The sequence below is a fragment of the Cebus imitator genome, unplaced genomic scaffold, assembly GCF_001604975.1.
Source record: "Cebus imitator isolate Cc_AM_T3 unplaced genomic scaffold, Cebus_imitator-1.0 Scaffold584, whole genome shotgun sequence".
In the NCBI taxonomy this organism is placed as follows: Eukaryota; Metazoa; Chordata; class Mammalia; order Primates; family Cebidae; genus Cebus; species Cebus imitator.
In genome coordinates, this window is record NW_016107899.1 from 532,282 (window position 1) to 547,165 (window position 14,884).

General features: G+C 41.0%; 1 pseudogene; it reads right to left on the minus strand.

Moving 5' to 3' along the window:
- Window positions 1-5,631: 5,631 nt before the first annotated feature.
- LOC108294522 lies at window positions 5,632-6,388 on the minus strand (annotated as a pseudogene).
- Window positions 6,389-14,884: the final 8,496 nt, after the last annotated feature.

Genomic DNA, 14,884 nt, shown 5'->3' on the forward strand with positions numbered 1-14,884 from the left:
GCCTCCCAAAGTTCTGGGATTATAGGCGGGAGCCATCACGCCCTGCCTGGCCATCTTCTAATAAGCTTATTCCTTTGTATTTCCCTTGCTATTTACTCCTTGTTTTTTTCTGTTTAGATATTCATTTCATTTATGAACTCTTTTTTATATTTTTCAAGGTTTAATCTTTTTCTTCTGTTATATGCATTAACAACCAAGTTACTTCCAACCTGTTGATTGATTTTTAACTTTCACGGTAATTTGTTTTAGAAAGTAATTTTTTGTTTTTGTTTTTGCCCAGGCTGGAGTATAGTGGTGTGGTCTCGGCTCACTGCAACCTCTGCCTGTCATGTTCAAGTGATTCTCCTGGCTCAGCGTCCCAAGTAGCTGGGATTACAGGTGCCGCCACTGCACCTGGCTAATTTTTGTATTTTTAGTAAAGACGAGGTTTCACCATGTTGGCTAAGTTGGTCTCGAACTTCTGACCTCAGGTGATCAGCCCACTTCAGCCTCCTAATGTGCTGGGATTACAGGCATGAGCCACTGTTCCCAGCCTAGAAAATAATATTTATTAATAAGATGAGTTATATTGCTAAATGTAGTAATGATAAATTTTCTGTGCATTACTGTTGTACTGTAGTAGTAATTTTAATATATTGATTGATTTTATATGCTACTTTTTATAAATATTGGCAGTTTTATTCATAGGGACATTTGCCTATTGACTTTTTGGCATTTTTGAGTTTTTCTTAGTTGTTCTGATATAATATAATTTTGTTATCAGGGTTATACTAGGATTTATGGTAGTAATATAATGAATTTAGAAGCTTCCCAACGTGTTCTGCTCTGTGGAATAGTTTATAATAATAATAGGTGCATTAAAGCTTTGGGATAATTCTCCTTTAGAGCATTCAGAATATATCGTTTATTTGGGGATTAACCTTAAGCTTCTGAGGTTATTGTTTTATTTAGTATTTATACTACTTGTCAAATACATTTTGGTTCTTTATATATTTCTTGAAAATTATATTCTCCATTTCATCCACTTCTCTTTTTTTCCCCATATCATCTGCTTTCTGCTTGCTCTGGCTTTGTTTTGCTGTTTTTATCTGAGTCATAGACAGTTCGGTGGTAACAGCATGGGCTCTGGAAGCTTCCTCTCAGTTTGTTGTAACAGCGTGTTTAGTAGACACTGAGCCTCAGTGCCCTCATCAGTCAAATGACAATATAATCATGCCTGTGTTGTAGTGAGAATTAAATGAAGTAATACACACGAAACACTTAGAACGTACGAACCCTCAATGCATGTTAGCTAATATTGTTAGTAGCACTTTCTTGTAAGGGAAGATGAGTTAATTTACTTTCACTCTTGTTTTTTGAAATCAATGTTACAACTTTTCCTTTGAGTATGACTTTAAACTATTTCCTGCTGTCTTGAATATGTACTGCCATTGTTTATTTTCAAATAGTATGTGATTATTATTATTATTATTTTCTGAGATGGAGTCTTACTCTGTCGCCCAGGCTGGAGTGCAGTGATGTGATCTCGGCTCACTGCAAACTCCGCCTCCCAGGTTCAAGTGATTCTCCTGCCTTCGCCACCTGAGTAGCTGGGATTAGAGGCACACATCATCATGGCTGGCTAATTTTTGTATTTTTAGTAGAGATGGGGTTTCACCATGTTGACCAGGCTGGTCTTGAACTCCTGATCTCAACCAATTGTTTTGATTTTTAGATCCCACAGATTAGAGAGAACATGTGACGTTTGTCTTTCTGTGCCTGGTTTATTTCAAGAGCCTATTGACCTCCAGTTCCATCCATATTGTTGCAAATGACAGGATCTTGTTACCTTTTTATGGCTGAATAGTACTCCATTGTGTCCATGTACCACGTTTTCTTTATCCATTCATCTGTTGATGGACACTGGATACTTCCAAATCTTGGCTATTGTGAACAGTGCTGCCACAAACATGTGAGTGCAGAGATCTCTTTGATCTTTGATTTTCTTTCTTTTGGGTATATAGCCAGCAGTAGAATTGCCAGATCATATGGTAGCTCTTCTCTTTAGCTTTTTGAGGGGACTCCAAACTGTTCTCCATAGTGGTTTTACTAATTTACATTCCCATCAACGGTGTATGAAAATTCCCTTTTCTCTACATCCTCACCAGCATTTCTTACTGCTTTTACATAAAAAGCCATTTTAAATAGGGTGAGATGATATCTCATTGTAGGTTTGATTTGCACTTCTCTGTTCTCTGATGATCAGTGATGTTGAGCACCTTTTGATATGCCTGTTAGCCATTTGTATGTCTTTTTTTTAGAGACAGAGTCTCACTCTGTTACCCAGGCTGGAGTTCACTAGCATAATCTTGGCTCACTGCAACCTCCGCTTCTCAGGCTAAAATAGTACTCTCACCTCAGCCTCCTGAGTAGCTGGGATTATAGGCATACACCACCATGCTTGGCAAATTTTTGTATTTTTTGTAGAGACGGGGTTTCTCCATATTGTCCAGGTTGGCCTTGAACTTCTGTGCTCAAGTTATCCTCCCACCTCAGCCTCCTGAAGTGTTGGGATTACAGGCATGAACCACTGCACCTGGCCTTGTGTGTCTTCTTTTGAGAAATGGCTATTCAAATATTTGGCCCATTTTAAATTGGATGATTAGATTTTTTCCTATAGGCTTGTTTGAGCTCCTTATATATTCTGGTTATTAATCCCTTGTCAGATGGGTAGTTTGCAAATATTTTCTCCCATTCTGTGGGTTGTCTCTTGCCTTTGTTGATAGTTTCCTTTGCTGTGCAGAGCCTTTAACCTGATGTGATCCTATTTGTCCACTTTTGCTCTGGTTATCTGTGCTTGTGGAGTATTACTCAAGAAATTTTTGCTCAGACCAATGTCTGGAGAGTTTCTCTGATGCCTTCTTGTAGCAGTTTCATAGTTTGACTTTTTAGATTTAAGTCCTGAATCCATTTTGATTTGGTTTTTGTATGTGGTGAGAGATAGAGATCTACTTTCTTTTTTCTGTGAATGGATATCTAGTTTTCCCAGCACCATTTATGGAAGAAGTTGTCTTTTCCTCAGTGTATGTTCTTGGCTCCTTTGTTGAAAATGAGTTCAGTCACTGTAGGTGTTTGAATTTGTTTGTGGGTTTTGTATTTGGTTCTATTGGCCTATGTGAATGTTTTTATGCCAGTACCATGTTGTTTTGGTTACTATAGCTCTGTAGTATAATTTGAGGTCAGGTAATGTGACTCCTCCAGTTTTGTACTTTTTGCTTAGAATAGCCTTGACTATTCTGAGTCTTTTGTGGTTCCATATAAACCATAGGATTCTTTTTCCTATTTCTGTGAAGAATGTCGTTGGTATTTTGATAGGGATTGTATTGAATCTGTGGACTGCTTTGGATAGTATGGATATTTTAACAATATTGATTCTTCTAATTCATGAACATGGATTTTTTTTTTGTTTTTTAAATTTCTTTCATCAGTATTTTATAGTCTTCCTTATAGCAATCTTTCACTGGTTAATTCCTAGGTATTTAATTTTATTTGTGACTATTGTAAATTGATTACTTTTTAAATTTCTTTTTTCTTTTTTTTTTTTTTTGAGACAGTCTTGTTGTGTCGCCAGGTGCCAGGCTGGCGTGCAGTGGTGCAATCTCGGCTCACTGCAACCTCCTTCTCGTGGGTTCAAGCAATTCTCCTGCCTCAGCCTCCTGAGTAGCTGGGACTACAGACGTGCGCCACCACGCCCAGCTGATTTTTGTATTTTTTAGTAGATTTTTTAGGGGTTTCAACATGGTCTCGATCTCTTGACCTCGTGATCCACCCGCCTCGGCCTCCCAAAGTGCTGGGATTACAGATGTGAGCCACCGTGCCCGGCCTAAGTTTCTTTTTTAGATTGTTCACTGTTTGCATATAGAAATGCTACTGATTTTGTATATTGATTTTTTTATCCTGCAAATTTACTGAATTTGTTTATCAGTTATAATAGTTTTTTTGTGGAGTCTTTAGGTTTTTCCAAATATAAGATCATATCATCTGCAAACAAACATAATTTGACTTTTTCCTTTCTGATTCGGATGCCCTTTATTTTTTTTTTTTTTCTTTTCTGATTGTTCTAGCTAGGACTTCCATTACTGTCTTGAATAACAATGGTAAAAGTGACATCCTTGTCATGTTCCAGATATTAGAGGAAAGGCTTTTAGTTTTTCCTCAAGCAATATGATAGTAGCTGGGGGTCTGTTTTACATGGCTTTTACTATGTGAAGGTAAGTTCCTTTTATACCCCACTTTTGAGAGTTTTTATCATGATGAGATGTTAAATTTTATCAAATGCTTTTTCATAATCAATTGAAATGATCATATGGTTTTTATTTTTCATTCTGTTGATATGATGTATCATATTGATTGATTCATATATGTTGAACCATCCTTGCATCCCAGAGATAAATCCCATTGGTCATGATGAATGATCTTTTTAATGTATCGTTGAATTCAGTTTGCTTGTATTTGGTTGAGGATTTTTGCATCAATATTCATCATGAGATATTGGCCTGTAGTTTTCTTTTCTTTACTTTTTACTGTGTCTTTTTCTGCTTTTGGTATCAGGGTAATACTGGCCTTGTAGAATGAGTTTGGAGGTTTTCCTTACTTTTTCTGCTTTTTGGGATAGTTTGAGTAAGATTGGTATTAGTTCTTTAAATGTTTGGTAGAATTCAGCAGTGAAGCCATTGGGTCCTAGGCTTTTCTTTTTCTTTTTTCTTCTTCTTTTTATTTTTTGAGATGGAGTGTCACTCTGTTGCCTAGGCTGGGGTGCAGTGGTGCAATCTCAGCTCACTGCAGGTTCAAGCGATTCTCCTACCTTTCAGGCTCAAGTGATTCTCCTGCCTCAGCCTTGGAAGAAGCTGGGACTACAGGCATGCGCCACCACTCCCACCTAAGTACTGTATTTTTAGTAGAGATGGGGTTTTACCATGTTGACCAGGCTGGTCTTGAACTCTTGACTTCAGTTGATCCACCTGCCTCGGCCTCCCAAAGTGACAGGCTTTTCTTAGGGGAAGACTTTTTATTACTTGTTACTGATCTGTTCAGATTGTGGTTTTCTTCATGGTTCAGTCTTGCTAGGTTGTATGTGACTTGGAATTTGTCAATTTCTTCTAGATTTTCCAATTTATTGGTATACAGTTGCTCATAGTAGCTCCTAATGATCCTTTGCATTTCTGTGGTATCAGCTCTAATGTATCCTTTTTCATTTGTGATTTTATTTGTTTGGATCTTCTCTCTTTTTTTCTTAGCCTGGCTAAAGGTTTGTCAGCTTTGTTTAACTTCCCCCAAAAGCCAACTTTTTGTTTCACTGATATTTTATATTGTTTTCTTCATTTCAATTTCATTTATTTATTCTCTGATTTTTATTATTTCTTCTACTAATTTTGGCTTCAGTTTGCTCTTGCTTTTCAAATTCTTTGTTTTTTGCATTTCAATAGAACTAGCATTATTTATTCACTTATTTATTTGTTTAAACAAAAGAAATAATCTAAAAGCAAATGCATATATATACCAAGGGAGTGACATGACCTGGTACATACAAAGGAGCTGTGGTGTCATAATGGAAACAACATATTAAGAGAAATGTATTTTGTGTGCTGTCTGCTTGAGCAATCAATCTGGAGATGCAAGTTAACCGAAAGAAGGTGATCTACCAGGAAATCAGCATGAAAAAAACAAAACAAAACCCACCAGAGGTTGCCTCCAGGTAACTATGTAGTGGCAGCATGATAACTGGCATCAACTCACGGTCTTCTCATTTTCCTCATTTTCTATAATTTTCCTCTTGTTTTCATCTGGTTTTTTTTCCTTGAAGATGTTATTTCAGTAAAATTGAAGTTCTTTGATGCTTTCACTAATGTCATCAAGCGCCCTAGAGAAGCAGCCTTCTTTGGTGCAAATTCATATTCTTCTGGATACCAGCGTCTGGACAGTTCTTTAAAGGTGCTCACATCAATTATTCTACAATGCAGATGTTTCATGAACTGGGGCATGTATTTGTCAAGATACTTCTTATCTGCATGGACTGAATTTCCTGCAAGTGGACAGAGCCCCAGAGGAGTCTGCTGTCATACAAAGGATAGAAATTCATACTCTGCCTGCTGCAATGTAATTGGACTCTCCCTCACTGCCTTGGTAAGACCAGACTTCCCCGATGCTCCTTACACCAATCTGACATGCTGTCCAGCAACTCATCTGGTTGTTTTATAATCAGGTTAGGACCTTCAGCCAAAATGTTGAGATTAGAGTCAGTTATCAGACAGGCTATCTCAATAATCTGGTCCTTCTCAATGTCCAATATAGGCACCTGGGTGCCAGCTGAAATGGTGCTGTGTTGCAAGGATGTTCCCGGCATGAACATAGTGACCTTCCATTGTCTTAATGCCTTGGCTTTAAAGTCTGCCTGATGACTTTCCACTGAGGTTTTTGGAGTTACCACCTATCTTCTTGGATGCATAGCTGACACCAGGAGCTGTAGTCGGAGTGGGGCTCAGAATAACCGCTGTCTGGGTCTTCAGCACCAGCAACTGCGGATTGCAGTGCAATGGCGTGGTCTCAGCTCACTGTAATCTCTGCCTCCCAGGTTCAAGCGATTCTCCTGCCTCAGCCTCCCGAGGAGCTGGGACTACAGGCACGTGCCACCACACCCAGCTAATTTTTGTCTCTGCTAAGAGATGGGGTTTCACTATGTTGGCCAGGCTGGCCTTGAATTCCTGATCTTGTGATGTGCCCGCCTTGGCCTCCCAAAGTGCTGGGATTGCAGGCATATGCCACTGCGCCTGGCCTACTTTTCTAATTTTTTAGGATATATTATTTGGTTCTTTATTTGAAGTTTTTGTTCTTTTTTCATGTAGGCACTTATAGCTATCAACTTTCCTCTTAGTCCTGCTTTTACAGTACTAAGATTTTGGCATGCTGTCTTTCAGTTATCATTTGTTGCCAGAGATTTTTCAATTTCCTTCTTAATTTCTTCCTTGACTTACTGATCATTCAGAAGCATATTGTTTAATTTCCATGTATTTGTATAGTTTCCAAAATTCTTCTTGTCATTAGTTCCTAATTTTATTCAATTTTCAGAGAAGATGCTTGATATTATTTCATTTTTTTGAATGTTTTTAGACTTGTTTTGTGACCTAACATGTGGTCTATTTTTGAGAATAATGTAGGTGCTAAGGAAATAATGTGCATTCTGGCTGAGGAGCAGGGGCTCATGCCTGTAATCCCAGCACCTTGGGAGGCTGAGGCAGCTGGATCACCTGAGCTCAGGAGTTCGAGACCAGCCTGGGTAACATGGTGAAACCCAGTCTCTACTAAAAATACAAAAGTTAGCCAGGTATGGTGCTGCACTCCTGTAATTCCAGTTACTTGGGAGGCTGAGGCACGATTGCTTGAACCTGGGAGGCGGAGGTTGCAGTGAGCCGAGATCATGTCGCTGCACTCCAGCCTGGAAAACAGAGTTAGACTCCATCTCAATAAATAAATAAATAAAAATAAAAAGGAATGTGTATTCTGCAGCAGTTGGATGAAATGTCCTGTACATATCGACTAGGTCCATTTGGTCTATAGTACAGATTAAGCCCGATGTTTCTTTGTTGATTTTCTGTCTGAAAGATCTGTCTAGTGCTAAAAGTGGGGTGTTAAAGTCTCCAGGTATTATTGTGTTGGGGCCTATGATTTTCTTTAGCTCTAATAATACTTGCTTTATATATCTGGGTGCTCTAGTGTTGGGTGTATATATATTTAAAATCGTTATATCTTCTTGTTGATCCCTTTATCATATAGTGACTTCTTTGTCTCTTATAGTTGCCTTGAAATCTATTTTTTTTCTGATATAAATGCAGCTACTCCTGCTCTTTTTTGGTTTCCATTGGCATGGAATTTGATCTTTTTCCTTCCTTTCAGTCTATGTGTGTCTTTATAGGTAAAGTGCGTGTTTCTTGTAGGCAACAGATCATTTTTTAAAACCCATTAAGTTACTCTGTATCTTTTGATTGAAGAGCTTAGTCCTTTTGCTTTCAATATTATTACTGATATGTAAGAGCTTACTCCTGCCATTTTGTCATTTGCTTTCTGGTTGTTTTGTGTCCTTCTCTTCCTTTCTTTCTTTTCTTTCTTCCTTTCAGTGAAGGTGATTTTCTCAGGTGATACGATTTAGTTTCTTCCTTTTTATTTTTTGTGTATCCATTGTATTTTTTTTATTGGAGGTTACTAGGAAGCTTACAAATACTATCTTATAACTTATTTTAAACTGATAACAACTTAACACTGTTTGCATAAACAAATAAACAAATTAGCAAAAAGAAAACTAATAAGGACTCTATATGCCTTAACTTTATCTCCTCACTTTTAAACTTTTTATTGTCTCTATTTATATTTTATTGTGCTGTCTATGCCTCAAAGTTGTTGTAGTTATAATTTTTCTTCTTGTGGTTATTATTTTTGATTGATTCATTATTTAGTCATTCTACTTAAGAGTAGTTTAAACACTATAGCTACAGTGTTATAATATTCCGTGTTTTTCTGAGTACTTATTACCAGTGAGTTTTGAACATTCAGATGATTTCTTATTGCTCATAATGACCTTCATGTTTTCTGATCAAAGTCCTCCCTTTAGCATTTCCTGTAGGACAGGTCTGGCATTGATGAAATCTCTCAGCTTTTGTCTGTCTGGGAAAGTCTTCCATTATTCCTTCCTGTTTGAAGGATTTTTTCAGCAGATATAATATTCTGTGGTAAAGGTTTTTTTCCTTCAGCACTTTAAATATGTTATGCTACTCTTTCCTGGCCTATAAGGTTTTCACTGAAAAGCCTGCTGCCAGACGTATTGGAGCTCCATTGTATATTATTCGGTTTTTTTCTTTTGCTGCTTTTAGGATTCTTTATCCTTGACCTTTGGGAGTCTGATTATTAAGTGTCTGGAGGTAGTGTTCTTTCAGTTAAATCTGCTTTGTGTTCTTTAATTTTCTTGTACTTGGGTCTTTATATCTTTCTCTAGGTTTGGGAAGTTCTGTTTTTATTCCTTTAAATAAACTTTCTACCTCTATTTTTTTCTCTACCTCCTATTTAAGGCCAGTAAGTCTTAGATTTGCCCTTTTGAGGCTATTATCTTATCTTTTTTCTTTTTTTTTTTTTTTTGATATGGAGTCTTGCTTTCTCTCCAGGCTGGAGTGCAGTGGCACCATCTTGGCTCGCTGCAACCTCTGCCTTCCCAGTTTAAGCAATTCTCCTGCCTCAGCCTTCTGAGTAGCTGGGACTACAGGTGTGCACCACCACACCCAGCTAATTTTTGTATTTTTAATAGAGATGGGGTTTTATCATATTAGCCAGGATGGTCTTGATCTCTTGACCTCATGATCCACCTGCCTTGGCCTCCCAAAGTGCTGGGATTACAGGCGTGAGCTACCATGCCCGGCCCTTTTGAGGCTATTTTCTAAATCCTTTAGGTGTGCTTCATTTTTTAAAAAATTCTTTTTTCCTTTGTCTCCTCTGTTCATTTTCTTTTCTTATTTTTATTTTTTTAAGATGGTGTCTTGTTCTGTCATCCAGGTTGGAGTGCAGTGGTGCAATCTTAGCTCACTGCTACCTCTGCCTCCCAGGTTTAAGCAATTCTCCTGCCTCAGGCTCCTGAGTAGGTGGGATTACAGGCATCCATCCCACGCCCAGCTAATTTTTGTATCTTTAGTAGAGATGGATTTCGTCATGTTGGCCATGCTGGTCTTGAATTCCTGACCTGAGTTGATCTGCCCGCCTCGGCCACCCAAAGTGCTGGGATTATAGCTGTGAGCCACCGTGCCCAGACTTCTCTGTGTATTTTCAAATAGCCTGTCTTCAAGCTCACTAATTCTTCTGCTTGATCAGTTCTGCTTTTAAAAGACTCTGATGCATTTAGTGTGCCAATTGCATTTTTCAGCTCCAGAATTTCTGCTTGATTTTTTTTTTTTTTTTTTTTTTTTGAGATGGACTCTTACTCTATCACCCAGGCTGGAGTGCAGTGGCATAGCCTCAATTCACTTCAAACTCCGCCTCCTGGGTTCAAGTGATTCTCCTGCTTCAGCCTCCCGAGTAGCTGGGACTACAGGTGTGTGCCACCACGCCTGGCTAATTTTTGTATTTTTTAGAAGAGATGGGGTTTCACCATGTTGTCAGGCTGGTCTCAAACTCCTGACCTCATGATCCACCTGCCTCAGCCTCCCAAAGTGCTGGAATTACAGGTGTGAGCCACTGCACCTGGCTTGATTCATTTAAATTATTTCAATCTCTTTGTTAAGTTTATGTGATGGAATTCTGAATTCTTTCTCTGTGTTATCTTGAATTTGAGTTTCCTCAAGACAGCTATTTTGAATTCTTTGTCTGAAAGACAGAATTCTCTGTTTGAAATTCTCTGTTTCTCCAGGATTCATCTCTGGTGACTTACTGAGTTCATTTGGTGAGGTTATGTTTTCCTGGATGGTCTTGATACTTGTAGATGTTCATTTATGTCTGGGCATTCGAGTTAGGTATTTATTATAGTTTTCTCAGTCTAGGCTTGTTTGAATCTGTTCCAGATATTCAAAAGGACTTAGGTATTTTTATCTAAGATGTATCTGCATTAGGGGTCATCTCAAGCTTCTGGTTCTTGTAGACTCATAGAGGTATGGCCTTGACAGTCTTGGACAAGATCTGGAAGAATTCTCCAGATTACCAGGCAGAAACTGTTGTTCGATTTCCTTACTTTCTCCCAAACAAATGAAAACTCTCTCTGTTCTGTGCTACATGGACCTGGGGATGAGTGATACAAGTACCCCTGTGGCCACCACCACTACGACTGTGCTGGGTCAGACCGGAAGGCAGCACATAACGGGGTGTTGCTCAAGGCCTGCCATAGCCACTGCCTGGTTACTGCCTTTGTTTGCTGAAGGCCCCACGACTTTACAGTTAGCTGGTAGCAAAGCCAGCCAGGCCTGTGACCTTCCCTTCAGGGTGGCGACTTCTCCCAGGCCCTGAACAGGTCTATAGGTGGCATCTGGGAACCAGGAACTACAGTAAAAAGCCTTAGACGTCTACCTTGTGTTCTATTGTACTGCGCTGAGCTGGCACTGAAACCACAGGATGCAATGCTTCCCACTCTCCCGTCCCCTTTCCAAGGCAGCAGAGCCTCACCCCACGGCCATGCCTCCACTGCTCGTGGGAGTACTGCCAGACTATGGTCGATGTTCCCTGGAGTCCCAGGTGCTCTTCATTCAGCGTGTGGTGAGTGCTGCCTGGCTGGGGACTCACCCTCAGGGCAGCAGGCAGCCCGCTGGCCTAAGGCAGGTCCAGAAATGCTGTCCAACAGCCACGTCCTGGGAACAGCAGACCCCACAGGGTGTTGTACTCCCCTGTGGCCTAGCTGGCACCTAAGGTGCAAGACCAAGTCCCTTCTTCTTTTTCCTCTGCTTTCCTCACGCGGAAGGAGTCTCACCCCATAGCACCACAGCTGGGAATGAGTGAGTCTCAGAGTCTCAGCCAAGGCCCTGATGCGGTACCTGGGTGTCGCTGCTGGTTATTCAGGGCTCCAAGGCTCTTCAGTTAGCAGGTGATGAATCCTGCCAGGACCCGGTCCTTCCCTTCAAGACAGCAGGTTTGCTTTTGGCCCGGGATGTGTCTAGAAATATCATTAGGCACTCGGGCCTGGAAAGGGGGCCTCATGACTCTGCCCAGTGCCCTTTCCTGCTATGGCTGAGCCAATATCCATGACACAAGACAAAATCCTCCCCACTCACGTGTCTCCTCTCCCCAAGCATATGAAGGGGTCTCGTTTGGAGCCCTGAGCCATGCAGCCTGGGATTAAGGGAGGAGTGATGCCAGCACTCCCTTAGCTGCCCTGGCTGGTGTCCCAGTATGTCATGTGCTCCCCAGTTCTCCAGCTCTGGGCCCAGTTGAGCACTAGGAGTCTCCTAGAAGTTGCCGTCCTTGTGACCTAGAGTGCCCTTCTAGTTTATGTAGGGCCCTAGAGCACCATAGCTTGTGGTGGCAAAGCTTGCAGGAACTCAGGTTCAGATGGAGGGGATGGGCGTTTCCCCCTGGCGGGGGCTGGTTTAAACACTCCCTTCCTGGGTGGGCATCAGCTGAGTTTGATTTGGCTTTCTTTTCTGCTATAACAGGGCAGTATTGAATTCAAGGCCTTACGATTGCTGCGTTCCCCCTCTCCCCAGCACACAGAGATGCTCTGGGCACCACGCAGCCACTGCCAGGGGTTGGGGAGGGGTGGCGCTGGCCATTTAGGACTGTTTTTCGTAACTCTTCGGCACCTCTTTCAGTGATATGAAGTTACAGCCCGGTACTGTGAGTGTCCACCTGATTTCTGGTTCTCATGAAGGTGGCTTTTTTGTGTGTAGATGGTTGTTAAACTGGTGTCCTTGCAGGGGGATGATGATTGCTGGAGCCATATGTTCTACCATCTTGCTCTGCCACCTAGGTTTTTCCAGGACTGACTTTCCTGGTTGGCAGGATGCAAGGAGAGGGGTGGAATACTGCTAAAAGTGGAGCTGACTGAATTCTGAAATACCAGCTCACCAAGTAAGTTGTCGATTGCCATCCAGTTGAACTGGGAAGTAGTGGAGACCCAAAACTTCAGCTAGATATAGAACATCTGAATACCTCGGTGCTTTCTATTTTATTGCTATGGTTAACGGCCTTGGCGATTCAGAGAAAAACAGTATATGGGTGAGTAATCGGGTCTTTTGGCAGTGCTATGGATAAAGGATTACCTGCAAAAAGCCCATCTCTGTTTTTTCTGACCTGGCAGTGAATGTAGTAGCTGGAGATGACCAGACTGGGTTGAAAATGAGCAGGCTCAGCAAGGCAGCCTTTGGAGGAAATTCACTGGGGCTGACGCAAGACTCAGAGAGAAGGAAGCTTGACATCGCCCATTTTCATGTATTACTTTCCAGAACTGCTTCTTTGCTATTCATAGGCACATGTGTTATCTTGGCCTTCGGGGAGCAAAAATTCCTGTGTTTGACCAGAACTGTTTTGCCAGTCGGCAGTTCCTAAGAGAAATAGGACATTTGTTTGTTTTACTTTTGGTTTTGCTAAATAGAAGCTGAAATTTTGCAAAGACCAGACTTGTTTAGTATCAGGCACTTTATAGATGTAAAAATGTGCATACATGTTTTATTGCAATTGCTTTTCATGGGACACAACAGAAATCAGAGCCGACCACAGCATTCGGCTCTGTGTATGTGGAGGGAGCCCAGCCTGAGTGAGGAGCGTGTGCATAAAACACGGGTCTCTAGAGAGGCTCATCAGAAACAAAATGCATGTCCTCAGAGCAGGCAGGTGCTTTTCCTTTCTGATTCTCCTGAAGATTCACTTTTTATATCATGCTATGAACACATAAGTGAAACCTAGATAGTTCTGAAGCCCTTTCTTTTTCTCCGTTGCTCTTAAAAAAGTAGGTTACCTTGAGTTCAACTCCCTTCCCTTTAGTTCTGAGTCGGCTGGAGGAAGACACGTGGCGAGGTGGAGCCAGCCTGGCTGTGGGAGGCAAGGATGAGGGTTCAGAAACCTGTGAGGGAGAACACTCACGCTTCCTTTCATGAAATGCTATGTGCCATTTCTCTACGTAGCAACCACGTTCAGAGAAACTATGGATAGAGTTTCCAAAGGATCCTGGCAGTTTTATTTTTATTGATTGACTGATTGATTGATTGATTGAGATTGAGATGGAGGCTTGCTCTGTTGCCCAGGCTGGAGTGCAGTGGTGTGATCTCAGCTCACTGCAACCTCTGCCTCCCAGGTTCAAGTGATTCTTCTGGCTCAGCCTCCTGAGTAGTTGGGATTACAGGCGCCTGCCACCACACCTGGTTAATTTTTGTATTTTTAGTAGAGACAGGGTTTCACCAAGTTGGTCAGGCTGGCCTCAGACTCCTGATCTCAAGTGATCTGCCTGCCTTGGCCTCCCAAAGCGCTGGGATTATAGGCACGAGCCACTGTGCTGGATCCTGGCAGCTGGCAGTTTTAAAAACAGTAAAACCGATTGTTAACAGAGACCGATCTTAGATAAGCAAACAGGGAATGTACCAGAGTTACTGAGGGACATGAAATGTTGATCAACATCAAAATATTGGTTGAGAAAACCAAACACCAGGAGGGCTGTTATCTGCTTTCTGATTGAATTTCTAGTATTTCCAGTATTGAATTAGAACCTATATTTTCTCTAGGGCCCGAAATTATTATTTTATCACTTTTGGTGCCTTATTTGGTTATGTCTCAAAAGGGATTTGGCTATGGTCTTTATAGCTCAAGGTTTATCTTATTTTACTATATTAAAGATCATTTAATAAAGTGTGATAAAATTATAAGAGGATTTGCAATATAGAATTGCTTAGATATCTTGCTATATTCACTTGATAAATTGAATAATTAGAATTAATATGAAGTTTATAAATATGGCATCTATAAAAATTAAAGTTCTAGGAAGACAGATATCAGAATCATCTTTTTGTGTCAGGCCCTGCAAATAGCCTTATATGATTTTAAAGGCTTGCTTTTATTTGGTAATTTCTGGCTTTTGTGGCAGGAAAAGAGACCTCCGAGAAAAGAATAAAGAGGCTGGGCGTGGTGGCTCATGCCTGTAATCCCAGCACTTTGGGAGGCCGAGGTGGGCAGATCACCTGAGGTCAGGAGTTCAAGACCAGCCTGGTCAACATGGTAAAACCCCGTCTCTACAAAAATACAAAAATTAGCCAGGTGTGATGACGAGTGCCTGCAATCCCAGCTACTGGGGAGACTGAGGTGGGAGAATCCTTGAACCCGGCAGGCAGAGGTTGCAGTGAGCTGAGATCATGCCATGGCACTCCAGCCTAGGTGACAGAGCAAGAGTTTGTCTCAAAAA